The following is a 21,438-nucleotide window of genomic DNA, read 5'->3' on the forward strand; positions in this document are numbered from 1 at the left end:
CTTACTTTTCATCGCAGCCTGAAAGCCAATATACAAAATAAAATCTAATTATCAACTAGCCCTATTGGACAATATCAAAAAATTATTGACTTAGTGCAAGACTGATAAATGTCTCTCTTTAGGTGATTTGTTTTCACCCTACAGAGCTTTACACAAATGTTCTCCAGAGTGGATACATTTTAAAACTGTGTATTTTAGTGTGTACAGGGAAAACTGACACATGGACTGTTCACCTGCATGCAACCAAAGCCCACTCAAACATGATTGGTCAATACTACTTGGACTACAAACAGATTACAAACGGAAACCAGAATGCTTCTGATACCAAAATCTTCCCCCGTTGCCTACATATTTTGCATTCCTATGCAGTAAAACATTCCAGGCCGTTCCCAACCTGGCACGCGCAAATGTGACGTCATGGGATTGCCATGACTGTTTATACAGTCCTCCTGTTTCCGCTTTGTCACGCGGCGCTGAAAAAAATAGAGTAGTGCACTCAAAAATCGCGCACTTAAAATCCTGGCACGGCAGCGAGATCTACGTCATTTTGACGTCACATTGGCGCGCGCAAGCTTGGATGCGGCTACTGTAAAACGGTCTTTAAGTTGGAGATGAAGGTTTAACCTGATAAGAGTCAGCAAAGTTTGTTTGTAGGGGAATCTACTGTATGCGTGTTAGGGTGCGTTAGGGTGTGTTTAGGGTGTGTTGTGTGTGTGTGTGTGTGTGTGTGTGTAAGCAGCATACACTCTCTTCCATGGAAATGATTTCAGCTGAGTGATAAGCAGTTCCGTCCTGTTACACCAGACCTGAAACTCTTGCTGCATAGAGGAAGTTGGCAGAGCTCACAGGTCCCGAGGTCACAGCACAGTGTAACCTCGCTGAACTCTCTAATGAAATCAACAACCACTCAAACGTGGCTCTTACAGCTGCGACAGGGTCCAAAGGTCAGTCAGCATACGCTCAGTGAAGCCCAGAATAGATTAAACAATAGGTAGCTGGTATACACAGACATTTCCATTGGTCATTATTCACTCTGCAAGGTAGTAGTGTTGCACGGTGTACCGAAATGTAGGTACTTTTTCAATACTATTGTGTTAAAACTGGTTCGGTATTAGAATTTATCTTCATTCAGTACTTGTAGGTCAAATGTGTAAGTGATTAAGAGGATGAAATTTATATGGTATGATGCTGATGAGCTTCTAAATTATATACGTAGCGCATCAGTAGTGTAGCTATCAGGCTTACCCTGTATCGTAAATTCGAAGTTCTAAGACGACACATACAGGTACAGTTATTCCGGAGTCTCATTTTGGTGCTTTTAAAAAATGGTAAATAGCTTAAGAGCATCGGGCTACAAGTTACATGCCACTTCTAAACTACTGGGGCTGTATGGTGTCAGACAAAATGGTCAGTAAAAAAGGCAACGTAAATTTAGCAAACATAATATTGCCTATAGTAAACATATTGCCCCTGGCTAAAAGAAATGTGATTGGGTTGCTGGAATAACGTTTAAGTGGAAATGGCTTGTTGGTAGACATGGTTTGTTACATACAATTAGCTTACATGGGCATTATGCAGGGCCTATAATACAAAATGTATTAACATTTGATCTAATAAATATAACCATAGATTAGCAATTTGCACTGATATGTATGCAATTAAAATGAAATAGTTAAGATTTCAATGTAAATGTTTTTTTGCACACTCTGTGGGTCTCATGGTTTTGCAATCTGTTTCTGATTAGGTATCAATTATTGAATCAGTAACATTTCAGTATCAAGTAGCATTTTGGTGCAAAGTATCATGATATTAATCATGGAATTGGTATCAAAGTCAGAATTCTGGTATTTTGACAACACTACAGGGTGGAGAAGTGTAAGAAATACATGACGCATATGTTAGTGAACACATGATATGTTAATCACACTGTTTTTTTCTGTTACTGTAAACAGGTTGATCGTCATCTGCCCTGAATTCGAAGGAAAATAGTTTGCATATAACCACTGGCAATACAGGATTTGTTTGCGTGTGTTTGTGTGTGTGTGTGTGTGTGTTGGCGCGTGTCGGTGCAGGGTCAGTCATGTGCCTCCCTTCATGACAGGGCAAGCGATTTTTTTTCTTTTAACAGGGTTACGACTTATTTGATCATTGTTATATTTGAAATGTTAATATTGGAGAACTTGTATGTATGAGATGAGTTTAGTTACACTTGTGGAGATTTCTACTGCAAAAACATACATATAATGGCAAAAATCATTCGTAATGGTCCACTCAAAAGGATAGATAAGTACATCTTACAGGGGTGTGTATCTCTCCCTCTCAGACAAATCAATATGTGGATATGTATTGCATGCTCAATTTGCCTCTTGAGCTATTGCACAGGTCATTCCCTGCTAAATTTAGAGGGGTCCATTGACCTCTCACCTCAAGATATCTCCCCTTTAAAAGTCTGCCCTTTACAGGGATGCCCACTCCATGATAATCCCGTACAGTTTGGGGCAAAAACCATGCAGTTTTTCTCTTGCAGTACAAATGTGTTATTTTTGCCTATTCTGAAATGGTGTATTTAAATATTTCTGCATACTGGGGTTTCAGAATTGCATAAATTGGGTATGTGCAAGGTAATTATTGTTTTTCATTTTAGTTATCGTTTTTATTTTTATTTCTTTTTGACTTTTTGTTTTCAAATTCAGTTTAGTTTTAATTAGTTTTTAAAACTAACACTAAATGGTTTTAGTGTTAGTTTTAGTCTTTTTTTGTAAAATGGGTTATTTGTCAGAGGCAAGATTCAAAAAGGTCAGAAAAAGTATTGTGTAATAATAACTCAACAAAAACATCATACAATTTTAGAAATATGTATTCACAATGTATTTAACAATAACACCAGTACATTAAATATTACATACTGTATGATGAGCACAAATATGTAAACAGTCTACACAAGACGCCGCAGTAAGTGCAAAATGTGTAAGTGACGTGTTCCAGGAAAAAACCTAAATAGCCAACAGACTAAAGAAGACATACATCAACAGGTGTTTTGAAGTTTGGTTCGAGTAAAGTGGCGAACTTTTTGAAATCAATCGACTCACACAGTTGTGTAGACATCCCAGTATCAATACACATATTAACCACCGCTTCCCCCCGCTTGTGGTGTTCGTGCGTATTTACTAACCAGCAGCTATCAGGCCGCCGGTGAAAGCACGCCTGTAGTGTTCTCTGTAACGTTACCGGCATATCTATGGCATGGACTGTATAAAACAGGTCTATGGTCGGAAATGTCAACTCTGAAAGATATTAATGTTATTTGCTCTGTGAAAGACATTGACAAAGACAAAAACTAAGGACACTTACTCAATACTTTTAGTTTAGTTTAGTTTAGTTTTAGTTTTTTTTGTTACGTAGTTATCTTTTTTTTTATAATGCCTCGTTTTTATTTTTATTTCAGTTAACGACAATTTTTTTCCCCCACCTAATTTTGGTTATTTTGTTTGTTTTCGTTAACAGTTGTAACCTTGGGTATGTGTAAAGCTGAGACTCTTGTGGATTCAATGAGCCCAATTGTATTCATGTGTGATGATGTTAGTCCCCATAATAGCAATTTCATTGTAGTGAGACCATTTTGGCAATTTCCAGAACAGAAGTGTTCGCCATCCAATCACTGAAAAATTACATTAATTAATAAAAACTTACATAAATCTCCAAATCCCAAAAGTTTTGATACCAAATTATAGCTTGACATTTTCTATGGTGTTCCTTAAGGTCTTGGTGTCTTACTGTGGTATTTTTTTTTTTTTACCATTTTTTAAACATAATTGAACATGAGAATGGCCATCATATACTTCCATCATAATGTTCTAAGCCCTTATTCACTGACTAGAAAAACTTGACACACCATGCTGAGCTGCATCTCAAATTAATCAAAAAAGACAAATAAGAATGGGTCTAAGTTTAGTCAATATATTTGCTACCCCTAAAATTGCATGTGGCCCCAGCCTGGCTCCCCCATTTAAAATGGTCTAGAACCACCACTGCAAATTAAGTATTATTATTGGCTGATGATCAGATGAACTGAATGTTATACCCAACAACATGGTTAAATCAGTACAAGAGCGGCGTGAGAAAGAGAGACCCGAGGGTGAGGGTGGGGGCAAAGACATACTGGTCTACAAGCTCCATGGGGGGGTGGGGGTGATGATGCTGTCCACCCATCCTGGACACGCCTGAGCTCAGCAAGGGAGCCAGAGCCACACCTCAGCTCACCTGGTAAGTAGAGGGAAGTCGACTCCACCGAAAACGGTGGGATGCTAATTCACAACTTTACGGTTTCTATGCCCAGAGGTCCAATTCCACTCTCATTACTACCTGTCCCTTAAATAGTTAATGTGTGCTCACATACAGTGCGTACAGATTTCTCAAATATAGGCCTATATTATTCCCAAACAGATATCTCAAAAAGTTTTAAACAGATTGCATTGCAATTTGGCAGAATGTTAAGTCATAGGACAAGGAACAATTTTGAATTTAAAACTGAAAACTAAAATTAAATAAGTACTAAACTTTTATTTTTTATTTTCATAATTTTGCACCAGCCAGCTTCCCGCCCGATGCCTTGTTTCGGATTTTTCCAATCTAATGCTGACGTACACGGTTATAATACAAGACATGCCAAATATTTACACCTTCCAATGTTCCCTACTGCGCTCTGTCAATTCTTTATTAGATGAAGCGGAGCACAGCTATGGAACAGTCATATCTACACTGCATTTCAGTCTACTTCTGTCAAAACTTTTAAAACATCTTGTGCCACTCACACTGGTAATTAATTAGCCATGCCAACATAATCACTTGTATGAGGAGGTCACAGCATTGTCAAAAAAATTCAACAGCAACATCTGTTTCCTGAAACAGTGTCTGTGCTACTCTGGATAACCCACAGAAAATGCTGTAAAGATTTATCATAGGGACTATTTCTTTTGTAGAAAAACTGTTCTAGTTAAAACTATTCACAGTGGGGTCTTTGGATTATTCAGAGCTACATTGTTTTTTTGAAAACAGATGTTGCTAATGATTTTTGTTTTGGCATTTTTCAATGCTGAGAGCCAGTGCTTAATTTGTAAATCAGAAGGTGCCAGAACGTCATCTGGCAGGTAGTGGAAAAAAGTTGCATCACATCAAAACCAGTGCCTGGCACACGGACAACAGGTGCTGCTGATCTGAAACAATGACACTGAATATTGTTGCATCTTCTGACATGACAAAGGAGCCTATAGTAAATACTATATGTCCACAAAGATGAAAATTATAAGTGACCATATACTTATTTCACTGCACAGCACAAACATCCTCTAGCTGTGGGGCTTACAGTAATATGCAAAATATGACATGCATCCGGATTCAAATCACAGTAACCTTAGCCCACGTGCACAAAACGCACAGCTTCAGGCATCACCGCATGACATGAGTGATTAAATCACATTTTAAATGCATCCACAATATATATATATATATATATATATAATTATATATATAGTCTTGTTTATTATTTCCAGTGCTATAGCTAAGGCCATCAGATTGGATGGGAAGAGCCTGAGAACTTTCCTAAGGCATCCTGATACAGGCCAGATTAAAGAAGACATGCAGACAGTACTGCAACTTTACAGCTGTAGCCCTCCAAACGACAGGAGAATCTAAAGTTTACAAGCAGGGTTGTTTCACTGTGATTGTAACATCAATGGCCATCAATGCCAGTTTACAATGGGAATCCCATGGGGTTTATACACCTTGATCACAAGGGTAATTCATATTTAAATGTGGTCAGCTCGCAGTAAAAAAAACAGGAGATATTTGGAGTGATGCTGTCAGATAAAAACCTTGTATGTCTGATATGTCAAAGTTTAAAGGAATGAGAAAAACAGAAGTGTGTTTACCCTGATTACATTGTATTGTTGTGTTTATGTAATGTGAATTAAAGTTCATTATAAATAAAGGTCAGCATTATTTTGTACGGTTTGATGGTGGTTATGTAAAAGTGTAATGTTTCCATGTACCCGAAAACATATTCTGAGATAAGGTTTCGTTTACACATGCCAGAATTATATCTCCTACATCAACAAGCTGATGTTGCCTTAGTACATTTAGGTTTCTTTCCACAATTAGTCCATAGCTTTATAAGCACAGACCTGCCAGTTTCCCTTGATGGGCAAAGTAACTGTTAGTGTTTCTGCCACCACACCATAACCTTTAAAAATAACACCTCTGCTCTTTTTCCATTTCTGACACACACACACACACACACACACACACACACACACACACACACACACACACACACACACACACACACAATGATAAGACATCAGAGAGAGTTTTTGTTAATTGCTTCGCTGAATTCCTGGTAGAGAGGAAGAGCTTCCATAACTGCAGATCAGATGCCAGGGGTCAGATGGCATTAAAAAAAAAGAAAAAAAAAAAAAAAAAAAAAAGGAGCTAAGGATCACAGGGAAATGATCACATGCCAAAAACAACAGTGGTTCAGCTGCAAAAGAAAACAATAAGCACAGTTTCCCTTTGATGCCCTCTTTGTTACGAGCACATGGTGGAAGTTCCATTACGTTTGTCCATAGTGAAGAGGCCAAATATTAAATGGATCAGCTGGTTTAGAACATGCTTAATATGCAGAACTTATTGCAGCCACCCAGACTGATATGAAAACACTTGAGGTGAAAGCAGCAAAAACACCAATCAAAACTACAACTTTGACAAAACTAAAAGAAAAAGCTTTACTATGATGGACTATTTTTGCTGTATGGACAATGTTACAATATAGTACATGCAGATAGCATATGCAATAGGTATTATAAAGTATTTATTAATGTGCTTGTTTAACCGGTTGTATTTATTTTTGTGTTTTTATTTTATTGCATTTTTATAAATATGTTGCAGCCACCTGTTGTTATCCAGTATATAATTCATAAACCTGAAATCTGATGAGAAGTCCAAGTAAAAGAGCGGTTAGAGCTGGTTTAAACTGGTTTAAACAGGGACACTGTGCTGTCGTGCACAAGTTTAAACTGCAGCTCACTTTCTTTCTTTGGGTGTGAACAGTGCCCATGAGTCACATTCATGACTGATATTGCACCATTCATTTGTTTCCTGATGTATCTTCTTTAAAGTGTATTATATTATATTATTGTTATTATTTAATCTTTCTTTAATTAGTTTTATTTCTCATTACTCAGAGTCCAAAAGAGAATTTCTGAATTGAAGATCTACATGAGGTGGGGTGACCCATATTATTTTTTTTTATGTTGGTGCAATGCACTTATTCTCCTTTGCTCAATAACAAAGGAGCTTTTTTTCCTCCAAAATGGCATGTTGCAATCACTGGTAACGGCAGATTCTTTTTTACTCTTTACTGGCAGACACAGCCCAACATAAACAAAATATCTGCAAATTCATCCATTTAAAAAAAAAAAATATTTGGATAATATATTTTGTTAAAATTCCCCAGTGACAATGTTTAAATAATGAATGAAAAAAAACTGACCGTCACAGTTTCACTGGGTTGTGCTGCCACTATGCCTCATGGGGCTGCCCAGTAGGCTTCACAGCAGGGGCTATAATTCCTGTCCAGCTCTTTTCATGGGGTCCCTCCTACCATAAAATCACAATCGTTATTCATTAAAAGGCATGCAGCTCAAGTTACCATCAGGCATTTAGGACAGGAAGATCCTTTGAATATATCCAGTAAAATGTGAACAATGTGTTTAATTAAACCCACGCCTGAGACCGGAGGGAGCTGGGATGGGATACGATTAGTTTACCCCATGGAGTTACACAGTGGGCTAGCAGCAGGGGCAACTATACCTGGCCAACACCTTTCCCCTTGGTCTGTCCCACGCATCTCTTCTTCTTTTCTCTCATGCGCATTCACAAGACTCATGGATGTTTAATAAAAAGATATACAAACCCTATAATATATTTTCAGATTTTAAAAAGTTATTTAATGGTGTGTTTTGTTTTATTGGTGCACTATGCAAGATTGTTATGGGGGGGAAAAACACCCAACTTAACAGTCTCTTGCATATCTCTATGTGGGACAACACAGTTTAGTCCAATTTTCACAAATACAATTTTTGGAGTTTTTGTGGGGTCTCTAACATGTGATCTAATTGTCAGTAAGTGAATAATCAAAGGTTAAAAGTTAAAACAGTTTGATAAAGTTATCTTCCTGCGGATTTGTGCAGAAATACAATATCTAATTTAATGTGAAATAAATATTATTTCCACATTGTCATTAAGGCCCCAAAAAATTATTTAAATTGATCTAATTTCATATTAAAAAGGAACCACACAAAAAATATAAATAGCTTTGATTTTATAACTGATGATCACAGTTTCACTGTGCCTCCTGGGGCTGCCCAATGGGCCTCACAGCAGGGGCTACAATACCTGGCCAGCCCCTGGGGTCCCTCCTACCATAAAAATCACAATCTTAATTTATGGATGGCCTACAGCTGATTTTTTGTTTAAATACATAGTAAAATTATCCTAGCAACAATGGGAAGGAGATGACTGGTATGTCATGGCACCATTCTACCTAACCTGCCAAAGTGGGTTTCAACCAGATGTTGTAGTACCGGACCAAACCTTCCCCCTGGGCCTTTGGTACCATACCATCTCCATTCCTTTTGGGCTTATGAGTACTTTGGTGAAAGATGAAGATAAAAAATTTGAACGACAATGTGACGGATTATCACTTTAAGATACTGGAATCCAACAACACCCTACAAGAATATCTGCAAGACATGCATTTGTAATTCAAGTAAAGTGAAAACGCTTAAATAGTGATTGGACCAAAGGGGTGTATGTGTGTGTGCCACTGCTTGCACAGGCATGTTTTGGTGTGTCTGCATTCACATGTGCCTGTGCGTGAACCCTCTCCGTGGCTGTACCATCCATCCCTCACCTGTCGTCCTACCTGTCTCCAGCAGTGGGAGAGGCCTCATACTGTGGAATGCCTGTTGCCATTTAAGCACCATTACTACCTGCTGCTGCCCTATTCTCCCTGCCCTCTATTGCCTGGGGTTCATATTGGATAAGAGCCGTAAAGCCCTACGTTTCATGGGGCTGGGTTTGGTGTAATTGGAGGGAGGCAGGCCCCTCATTCCCAGCACTGCAGGGGGCTACAATCACAGGCTTGCCCTAGCCTTTAGGCCGCCCCACCAGGGGCTAAAGAGGGTCTAAAGAGGGCACCGCAGGGTATGATATCAAACACCCTCAGAGTCCCGGGATAACAGCAAATAACACTGCAGGAGAGGGAACACACAGACCGGCAGAACACACTCTCACACACACACACACAGTCTGTCTGTCTGTCAGGACTTGTTTATTGTGGTGAATAAAGCATTGTGCTCACTGAAGCGGCATGCAAAATCATGGAAATGAAAGGGTCCCTACTGAGAATGTCTTGCTTTTGTGAATGTTTGATTATGCTGTTGATGTATTGCTTTGTGAGGTATAAAGAATCAAAGCAAGTAAAAAAAAACAGATTTTTATCACACATAATATGCAAATTTGCATTTTACTTAGAAAAATGCTAATTTATATAACGGCCTGATGGGACACACCACAGTTCAACTTAGGCGCAAACTTGTCCCACCACATTTGTCCAAAGGACCTATTTATACAACCAATGACAACAAAGAGGCTACAACTCAGGATGTGTCAGCAAACTTGTCATTAGCAAGAAAGACAGCACAAAATCAACAGCAAATGCTGGCAGTAATCTCTCATGTGGGGATTGAGTTGTGTCAAGAAGTGCTAAAGTAACAGTGAGTTTTTAAAAGAAACAATATACAGTAAGTAGTGTCAATATGAGAGGGCAGGGTTCTCTCTGTGTGTATGTAGCAAAGCGTACAGTATGTGTGTGAGAAGAATGTACATGCATGCAGGCTTGCATGTCCATATTTATTTTCATTATATAGTTGTGAGTTTGTGTTGCCAACGGTTGAAATTTGTGTAAAAGTCTGTGTGTGCAGGTCTGTTTACTGTGTGTGTGTGTGTGTGTGTGTGTGTGTGTGTGTGTGTGTGTGTGAGTGTGTGTTGGATCTGATGCCTGGAATGCCTCTTCTTTCATCCCTAAGTGTGTGTGTGTGTGTGTGTGTGTGTGCGCATTTGTGACGAATGTGTGTGGGCAGTATTACACGTTTGGTGTGCATAGTAGTACATGAGTTGATTTCTGGGTTGGGTGCAACAGTGTGTGCGGGTCTATTTAGTGTGTGTGTGTGTGTGTGTGTGTGTGTGTGTGTGTGTGAGATGTGATGCCTGGAATGCCTCTTCTTCTTTCATCCCCAAGAGGTCAATTCACTTACTTATTGTGTGTGTGTGTGTGTGTGTGTGTGTGTGTGTGTGTGTGTGTGTGTGTGTTTGTGTGTGTGCGTGCAATGAAGGTAGTCTATTTGTGTGTATTTGGATGTGTATGTACAGTACGTTACTGCATCCTATAAGTGTATAAACATCCTTGTGTGTGTGTCTTGGTGTAGATTGATGTTAATCCCACTGAAAGCCGCAATGTGACAGAACAAAGCTCAATTCAGGTGTCCAACAGGTCATGTTGAGTTAATGCAGGCTTGCATGTCCATATTTATTTTCATTATATAGTTGTGAGTTTGTGTTGCCAACGGTTGAAATTTGTGTAAAAGTCTGTGTGTGCAGGTGTGTTTACTGTGTGTGTGTGTGTGTGTGTGTGTGTGTGTGTGTGTGTGTGTGTGTGTGTGTGTGTGTGTGTGTGTGTGTGTGTGAGTGTGTGTGTGTGTGAGTGTGTGTTGGATCTGATGCCTGGAATGCCTCTTCTTTCATCCCTAAGTGTGTGTGTGTGTGTGTGTGTGTGTGTGTGTGTGTGTGTGTGTGTGTGTGTGTGTGCGCGCATTTGTGACGAATGTGTGTGGGCAGTATTACACGTTTGGTGTGCATAGTAGTACATGAGTTGATTTCTGGGTTGGGTGCAACAGTGTGTGCAGGTCTATTTAGTGTGTGTGTGTGTGTGTGTGTGTGTGTGTGTGTGTGTGTGTGTGTGTGTGTGTGTCTGTGTGTGTGTTTGTGTGTGTGCGTGCAATGAAGGTTGTCTATTTGTATGTATTTGGATGTGTATGTACAGTACGTTACTGCATCCTATAAGTGTATAAACATCCTTGTGTGTGTGTCTAGGTGTAGATTGATGTTAATCCCACTGAAAGCCGCAATGTGACAGAACAAAGCTCAATTCAGGTGTCCAACAGGTCATGTTGAGTTAGTGCTAACAGCCCGTTGAAAATCACTGTGTCAGTTATCTGTATTGTCACGAACATACAGTTTAGGTTAAGTTAGGGGCACAGGTGGGAAACACTGACGCTGTCCAATCACAAGACTCTGGATCGAGCTCTCATTACAGTCAGCGACCGCCCGCTAACAGCTCCAGGGCTGCTGCTCTATAGCTGACCCTGACCTTTGACCTCATTGTAGCCAAGAAAGGAGAATTCCCTTTCAGGGTTTTGACACAATTAAGGACAGTATATGTCAATGCTTAAAGTTCTGGGGTCTCATTTATAAAGGTGGTGTACACACAAAACGGGGCTGAAAATGTGCATACGCCACTTCCTACGTAAAGGTTGTGATTTATAAAAAAAAAGAAATTGACGGGAGAATGCGCGGTCCTCCACACAAACTCTGACCCATGCGTACGCACATTTTGGAGACAATGGGAATTGGTGACGCAGATGGTGAAGTGAAGTCAGACTGCAGAAAGTAAATGTGGGAACAACGATTACTCGTCATATTTTCAAGTATTACTTGCTTCACGCACATTTTTTCACTCCATATCATCCACGTTATCATGAATATTAAATCCAGCAGTGTTATTTTGCGCATACTGAGTGATAATTGTTCCATAAACACCTTGTAAAATCCAACTCAAATCTTAAATAAAAATGGAGGAGATGGCCCGACTGCATGGAATACAGGATATCATCAAATACCCTAGCATTAGATAAAGGCAGAAAACAGTGTAGCCTAAATAACTAAATATCTGTCTTTAATACTGTGCATATATCATCAAATGTGACACAATCGTTACACTTAATGTCCTCGGTATCTGTCCAAACTTAAATGCTATTCATGACAAAACCAGCATGAACAAAAGTGTGTTTGCCTATTACACTTTTGTCTTCAAATTGTATCTCGGGGTGGGGGATACCAATAGTTGATGCTGTGATTTTGGCAAGGTGTTAACAATCTAAATACTATATACTATATATACACTATATATAAATACTGCGGTGACTCCCGTGCGTAATGCTGCATGATTGCACTTATGGCCCTGCAGGAGGACTACGCCAATGGAAGAATCATGAGAGAAAGATACTTCAGTGATCATGACAATGACTGGCTAATATGCCGATTTAAATTCCCTAAAGCTGTGCTCTTGGATCTATGTACTGAATTGGGTCCAGTAGAGAGGGCAATGCGCCGGAACCGTGCCATCCCAGTCCAAATACAGGTCCTCGCAACTCTGGGGGCAACTGGCTGTTTCCAGAGGGAAATGGCAGACAGCTAAGTGTTTTTTTATAAATATTATATATAATCATCAACTTTATCACTAAGGCTGGTTTTGATATAATATATAGTTCTGTTAAATCTTATCCTATAGGTCTGGTATATCGACGCTGTCCCCGAGTGCCGTAATGCCTGCCGTTTTGGACGGTATTATTAATATAGGTAGTCTATAGATCAGGTTTACCTACACTGTGCGAGAAGAGGCCGAAATTATAATTCAATTTGCAGCAATTCCCAAACGTCTGAGAAGTTTTTTGCTTTTTCCCCGCCGGTCATCATGATTCGGCATAACGAAAGAACAACTGCATGCCAGGGTCATTAACATACTGATCAGCATTCATGAGGTGCTTTGCATTGACTATCTATGGTTAAAAATGGGCGTGTACAGGGCGGGATAAGAGGCTGAGTCACGTACGCACACTTGTGGGTAATCTGTGATTTATAAAGAGAACGTTGCTTACAGGTGAGCGTACACACAGTTTTATAAATGAGACCCCATGCCTTTCCATCATGATGATTTTAAAATTGTAATCAGATCCTGGACCTTAAAATATGACAAAATTGGACACTGTTCATCTGTAAGTTCATCTGAAAAGGTGGTGAGGAATAAAATATGTAAACATGCCAATGCCATGTTATCAATATCTCAAATGTTAAATACTGGTTGTCCTGAAACACTGTAATTAACTGGACATATTTTCTAAATGAATACAGTTTTGTGTACAGCACACTGAGGCAGGTAGCTCTATCAGGCTGAAAATTCATAGTGCAGAGATGAGCTGAAGTTCAACTTTGGTGTGGTTCTTTACATTTCCTGAGTTTTGTGGCTCTTGGCTGAAGCTAAACAATCCTACCAGCGTCATAAACATATATCTCTCCACACCATGCCTTGACCCTTCTTGCTTTTTGTCACTGTTACTATCAGGTTGAACTCTTAAGCATGATTTATGGTTCTGCGGAGGCTTCACGCAGAGCTTTAGCTGTAGCTTACGTAAGTGGCCTGAAGTTTATACTTGTGCGTTGGTGTGTGCGTCGAGCCGGCATGTGTGTGTGTGTGGTAGAGCGAGGAAGAAGTGAGAGAGTGACGGTGATTAGCCTCGGAGCAAGTAGCGACTCTAGAGTCATAGTGAAAGAAACAGTGTCTCCCCTGTGCTTTCTGACCATGGTGGGAAATCTCTGACAGGAAAAGTTAACCCTCTCCTTGATTTCATGTTATTTTAGGAGAACCAGGAAATGAGTCGGGGGAAATGCAACGCTGCTGAGACACGACGTGCGTCTCTGTTGTTACATTTTTCGAGAGGTGCACGCCAGGCTAGGGTCCGGCGTAGGGCTGTGTCTCGTAGAATTTATGCAGAAGTATAAATCACGCTTCACTCAAGGAGAGCTGATAAAGCGACCTGTGTGCATCTGCGGGGTCGGGGCTTCAGGGTTTCAGGGTTCTCAATCAAGCATGTCTTCGCAGCGGGCTACAGGCGATTTATACGCCTATTTGGAAATTAATACCTCCATATTTCACATGCGTGTTTCTGACCGCTGGATATAGCCTACTAAAAACTTTACTCTCTGAACTCTCCTTCATTTCCTCTTGATATTTGAATTTCGTATTACCTATTGCTCTATGATCAGCCTTTTGAGAAGAAGTCAGTAGCTTGAGTCATTCTTCTTATCACTGGCAGCTTCTACCTGAGAAGTGATTCCTGACAAGATTTTGTGTAGCGGTTCATTTCACATTAAGAAATTACACACATTTGTTCACTTCTCAATCACTCAACGTCACTAAGGATGCCAAAAAAAAAAAAACTGCCTTTAAGCAGGTACCAGGTGAGTAAACACCCTTTACTCTAAGCTATAATTACTCTGCCATTTAAATACCTCTTTTTCCTCAAATGGTCCCTTTCAATTAAAATTCCTGCTGCTCCAAGCAGTAATTCTCACATTAAATAGTTGAAATTGTACTAGTTTGTGAATTCATGTCAAAGCAGATTTGAAGATGGCCATTAGTTCAAACTACCTCCATAAACACAGCTTAAAATGTTTATCATTTTGTTACCGACACAAATAAACACAGTGAGCCTAATCATGAAACATTGTTAACAAGCAAAGATTGAATGGGGAGAATCTTTTATGAGTTGCACCTCTCTTTATTGAGGGATCACTAGACTGGCTGGAGTCTAACCGACACCCATCCCCTGCTGTGCCAGTTAGAATTCCTACTTCTTGCGTTCTCATTGGCACACACACACACACACACACACACACACACACACACACACACACACACACACACACACCAAGCTCCTTGATCATGTCCTAGGATGGCAGTAATGACAGTGTTTAGTTTAGGTGATTCAGCATTACTCAATCTTAGGTAACACCTCTCAGGAATTCAGCCAGAGGGGAAATCGACTGTCAAACTGACACTTAATGAGCTCAGTAGGGAAAGCAGGCAACCAAACTGAAGAACATCTATCAATGTTTTCATTTATTATTATGATTATAGGAAACATCATTTTAAGTAGGATATCCTCCTACCGATCGACCCAACCACTAATTGGTGCATCAGATCAGAAAACACTTCAATGTGTCGTATTTTGTCCAGCCTGTCCTGACCCAAAAAAGAACATATGGGTCGATTGTCCGAGCAGCTCATAACAACCGACAATTACGTTTCATTTTAGGCAGTGAATTCTCGTGGCTGTATTAATTATCGCGAGAGCAAACTAAACTAGTTCCGTTTCATAATGTTTACTGCGTGTTTAAACTAGCACCCGTTACATTAAATAGAATGGTCACATGACTAGGATCACAATTAAACCTCCACCGTGCGGCAGTAAATAAAACGGTCGTAATTGTCGTTTTTTTTTGTCTTTGGCAATCAATCTATAATGTCATTTAGGTATGAGGATGTGTTGATTTTTTCATTTGATTTGTATGAATGAAGTACCAGAGAAAATACAGATTATATGAAATGACCATGGTGTGAATTTCCTTTTCTCCCATCCCCATTGGCTTATTTTCCTACATCCTACAAGTTTGCAGCTTCTCTGTGACCTATGCACAAATTAAGGAAATAATATGACAGACTGAACAGGAACTAAATCATTTATTCTTCATCTGATCAGGATAAAGATGTGATCTCCCAGTCAGGAGCTCTCTTGCATATCACCCATAACTTGCTGTATTACTCTGAATGAGATAAATGCTTCCCACACAGTCCAGTCTCCACTGTTCACCTCAACCGTGGAGGTAGGAAGCAGAGGGGAAACCCCCTGGAATCCCCACTTTCTGTGTGGCCTGTGAACCCCAGATTCAAGAGGTCTACAACCAATTTGCCTACACCCTCACCCTGTGTCAAACATAAAATGTGTATGGGCTTCAGCATCAGTTGCACTGAACCAAGGAAAATAATGAATACATCCTAAATAAATCCAGTACATAAATACACAAGATGGAAATATTTCAAAATCGGATTTCTTTTGAAGCAAACTGTATGAGGTCACAGCACCCTTATTTGCTGAATACATTTCAACATTTGAAAAAAACTAAGCCTTTAAACATTGGTCAAAATATTTTACTTTACTTACTCAACATTTAAATCACTTTCTTTATAATCAAGAGAAAGTCGTTTTTCCCTTGACGTCTTAACCTTTTATTTCACTACATTGTATGAACACAGACTTTATAAGAGACCAGAATTGGCTAGGCTAGACCACTAACAAGCCCCCACTGGCCCTTCTTAATAATCTGGGACTAACTGATGGAGACAAGCCAAAGTGGAGGAAGTAGCCTGGATCCCTTAGTGGGCTACCGGAACTACTGTGGCTCTGTGCGTATGTGCGTGTGCTTCCCTCAGTGGAGGAAATGCTACCTCTCTGGAGACTATTACCCAGTAGCACCATTAGCACTGGAAGACGGAAACTGAGCTGCTTTGTCTTCCCAACTTCCCACTGCTGTGGAAATGGCACACATAAAGGATGCAATTCAGATAGATAGAAAGAAAGACAGAATGACAGGGTACACTGGGTGGTGGTGTGGTTTGTTGTTGGAGACCAACAGTCTATACAAACCACTAAACATTTGACAATTGACTTTTTGTATTTTCTAAGCCATGCTAGGCGCCTGTTGAACTATTGGATGAATTGCCATGAAATTCTGTATAGATATGCGTGGTTTCCAGAGGATGAACCCTACTGATTTTGGTGATCCCCTGACGGAGGTTCTGACTGTTGTTCCAGAAAGGCTTGTCCCCACAATCATACAATGTATTGGGCCTCTTTTCTCTGCTGTCCGCTCAAACCTGCGCAATTTAGGGTTGATGTTTGATACATCTACACTGTTTGACTCACATGTAAAGCAGCTAACCCGATCTTGTTTTTTCCATCTGAGAAATATTAGCAAATTGAGATCTGCAGTTTCCACTGCTGAACTTGAGATGCTCACACATGCATTTATCTATTCTCGCATTGATTACTGCAACTCACTGTTCTCTGCACTCAGTAGGTCTGCCCTTGATTGCCTTCAATCCATCCAAACGCCACTGCAAGGCTACTTACAAGGTCATCTAGACAGTCTTACATCACCCCTGTACTCAAGACCTTGCACTGGCTACCTGTCAAATATAGGATTCAATTTAAGATTCTCACATTAACATACAGAGCATTGCACCTACATATGTGGCTGACCTACTGGAACCTTATTTGACAGCACTCCCTCTAAGGTCTAGTGCCACCATCAAGTAAAAATGGACTTATACTTTGGTTTATGACCAAATACCTGCAAAAATAATGACATTCCCATCCGTACTAATTAGCCAATGTTTGCATGGTAACACGCTAAATTAAGATAGTATTATACCTGAAACACCAGCATTTTAGCATTGTCATTGTGAGCACGTTAGCATGCTGACTTCAGCCCAAAGCACTGCTAAGTGCTATACAGCATATAGGCTGTTGGCTCTTCTGGCTTGCTAGTAGAAAACAAATCTGGTATGTTTTGAAGAAGAAAAAGTGAACTTACATTATATTCATGATATCATACTCCCAAGAATTTTAAACTTGTCTGCAATTATTACATTAACCAAAGAGGTTAGGTTTTCAGTTTGGTTTGTTCGATTGTCTGTTTGTCAGCAGGATTGCGGAAAAACTACTGGCCTGATTTTCATGAAACTTGGTGGAAGGGTGTACTGTAGCATGAGCCAAGGAAGAATCTATTCAATTTTGGAGCGGATCCAAATAACAGAGTGGACACACAATTTATTTTTTACTTTCGTTAACATTGTGAGATATGCCATGACACTGTCAGAGGTCTGAGCTCCTGATTGCCCTTCTTCCCAGGTTTTGCTGAACTCAGTTCCACGGAGAAGGATCCTTATCAGTCAAGAGGTTTTATCATACCAAAGTGTGGTTACCTACTAAAAATCTTGGCTTGGCTGGATGTCAAATTAGTCACCAACACAGCTGTGAGTGGTCTTGTGTGTTGTATATCTGTGCGTATAGCCAAGAAAAAGCAGCATTTACACTTAATGAATTAATCATTAAGGACCAATATGTAATATATTTACAGTATTTAATCAAAAAATAAGCACAATGTCATCACATATTAAAAAAACATGCTACATTGAAATACTATCTTCTCTGACAACAATGCCAATGCCATTTTTTTAAGTTAATATCTTGCAATAAAAAAATTGAGACACAGCCGGTGAAGTGATCCCGACTGGTGCTAACGCCGCCATGCTAACAGCTAACGTCCACCTCCACCCTTATTAATATCTCACCTGCACACAGAAATACTGGAAATACAAGGTTTTGGGTTACCTAAAAATTCAAAAATTTCACAATACAACATATTTACCCAAAATGTTAGCGGTTACAACAACCTTCGTTTGATTATAGTAAAAGCTCATATAGTGAAACTCTAGTACAACATGTCTCATTTTAGTAGTATTTGTATACTAAACAAAAACTGTGTCCCTCTCTACATGCTCCATTCTGTTGTGACTAACCATACATATATTGCATATTTTTCATTTAAAACTTGAGACGCCCAGTCATTCTGCCTGTTCTCCAGATTCAGTAATCCCAAAGCTCTTTTACTCTTAGTGATAACTTCACATCATATTTAGGGCGACTTAAACTACTAATCCATTGTATACACAGTACACTAAAGAAATGTGGGCTGAATTGCCGAACCTTTTATAATGCATTATCTCCTGCACTGTTATGGTTCAACATTCAAACACACAGTACGTAAATTCTGACAGGTGTTAGATGAAGTTTGAATACTATCAGATAAAGAAAACAACATCATAAGGTAGATATAGGTTTGGGCTACAAGCCAAGTATGAATATAGGCTTCTTGATAGTGTTTACTGATTCACCTGCAGAAAGTGGAGAGCAGAACAAACAAAGGAAATGAAGTACCGTTTCTGAGCAGAGACAGACCTACATGTGGATAACTGCATGTTGTCTGCATGTTAAGGCGTTTGGAGACATTTGAAAATGCAAGTCAGGCTCATGTTAAATTCTGTATATTGATATTGCTTTACCATCTGTCCAACCACTGGGCAGATCTGCATACAGTATGCACATGTACAAAGATGGTAACAAAAATATATGGTGCCAAATCCATATGGCAAATCAGGCTCTTCTAATTCTGTTAGGGCAAGAGAGTCTTTTTAACATACTATTCACTACAAAGTCCAGTTGGAAAAAAACAACTCAGACCTTCATCATGGACCAAAATGTTGTTAACAAGTGCAGTGTGCTGGATTTTTTGGTCTTTTCACATAAAAGAAAACGACTTAAAAAAAGCACCCCCAAATGATGAAAGTGACAAAATGACATTCCTGTGACTGACATACCAGTACTTTAGAATTAGGCAAAGTCAGCCACCCACTTGAAATTGCAGGTGCAGTGAGCAATGCAGAGAGTCACCTGAACATTGCAATGATAGCAGTGTGACAGATGGTGGGGAAAGAAAGGTATAGACAGTGTTAGGCCCTGCTGGTATTACCAACCATCTTTCACTTCGCGGAGGTTCTTGAGACTATTTAAATTAGTGTTGTGTTTTCCATAACATATCTAAATATTCTGCTTCCATGTTGTGCTATCACCTACTCATAGCACTAAAGCTGTTAAAGGATATAGTCTGTGGCATGAAGTGAACACGTCTCGGTCGCTCCGTCCTCTGATAAAAGTTTGTACTTTGACTGTTCCTTTAATCAAGACTACACAATGTCCTGAATTGCAATTTTTGAAACATATTCCAATTTAAATGCTTAATGTTGGAGAAAGATCGCAATTTGCGGAGCAATTCTGCCATGCACTCAGTCACGGATCGCACAGAGCTCACCGTGATTATAAGAGATGTTATTCGAGAGGAGATTGGTTTGGCATTTGATTTAAAATTGCAGCCGATAAAGCAATCACTAGACTCTTTACAAGAAGTTATAATGGACACATCCTCCAAATTGCGGGAGGTAGAGGAAGCAGTTACAGATAATGACCATCGGCTGACTGAAATGAAGAAGAAATATGCCAATCTACACTTAGAAAACATCTCATTGAGAGAAAAGATCCAACAAATCGAAGACCACAGCCGCAAATTTAATGGAGGACAACCGACTGCCTTCATGAACAACTTCCTGAGGGAAATGTTTGGTGCGGACAAACATGGGCCGCAGCCCTGTGTGAATATTGTGCACCGCACCGGTGTTGCACCAAAATCTGTGACCCGTCATTATCTGGTCCCTCCTGTTAAAAGCGTAGTGCTCCCCTCCGTGGTTAAGGTTAGGGACAAGGGTTTGGTTCAGGGTTGAGGTAGGGGGACACTGATCTCGATGGGTCACAGATTTCGGTGTAACACCGGTCCTCAATCCCAGGCGCGCACAATGATTGCCCGGCTGTTTAGCTGGGAAAATAAAAGTGTCATTATGAAACTTGCCGGGGAAGCAGCTGGAAATCTGAAATTTCAGGGGAAGAAAATTGATATGTTCCCCGATCTTTCCCCTGACCCAGAGGAGACATAAAAGTTTGATTGAGAGAAGCGAGAGTGAAATACGGCCTCCTGCATCCATGCAAGCTGATAGTTACTCATCAAGAGAGCACGGTGACATTTACTGACGCTAAAGAGGCAATGACCTATTATGAGCAAGTAATCAAACCATCCCTTCGGGATATAGTCTGGTAACTGGTTTACATGTCTCTTATTGGCAACAAATCCAATGAAAAGACCAAGAAATACATTAATCCTACTGTCTTGTCTGTGTACCAAGAGTCTGATATATCTTATTCCACTGTGCCATAGAGGTCCATTGTGGTTCAAAAACTATTAAAAAGTGGGCCCACACTGTTGCTCTGGGTGTTTTGCCATCTATGAACTACCAATATGTTGTACTTTATTTTGAGTTAACACCACACACACTGCGGGTGCCATACAAATGCACTATTTACTCTTCTTTGAGTAATGTTACAGTGCCCAGGTGTGTCAGGAGATTATTTAGCCTATTTCTTTTTTTAAATGAAGGTATGTATTTGTGAGCCGTTGTTTTTGTCTTCAACAGGAACCAATAGGCTTGTGGTTGAGTGCCACAGGGTAGCAAACTAGAAAGAATTGAAAGACGGACTGATGCATTGTTGGTTTTCGTCTTTCCGGCAGATTATTGACAATAAGATATATAATAACACCAGCCTTATCCTTTAAACACTTGATGTCTGGTGAATCAAGGATTGTAATGAATCCCATTTGAAATGTCTGGAGCTAAAAACCTCTCAGAGCCATCTTCCAATATTACAAGGGGTGAGTATTCAACTATAAAAAAAATGTAGTTTTCTTTCAAAAGACCGA

Source organism: Sander lucioperca, chromosome 9 (assembly GCF_008315115.2).
Source record: "Sander lucioperca isolate FBNREF2018 chromosome 9, SLUC_FBN_1.2, whole genome shotgun sequence".
NCBI classification, from domain to species: domain Eukaryota; kingdom Metazoa; phylum Chordata; class Actinopteri; order Perciformes; family Percidae; genus Sander; species Sander lucioperca.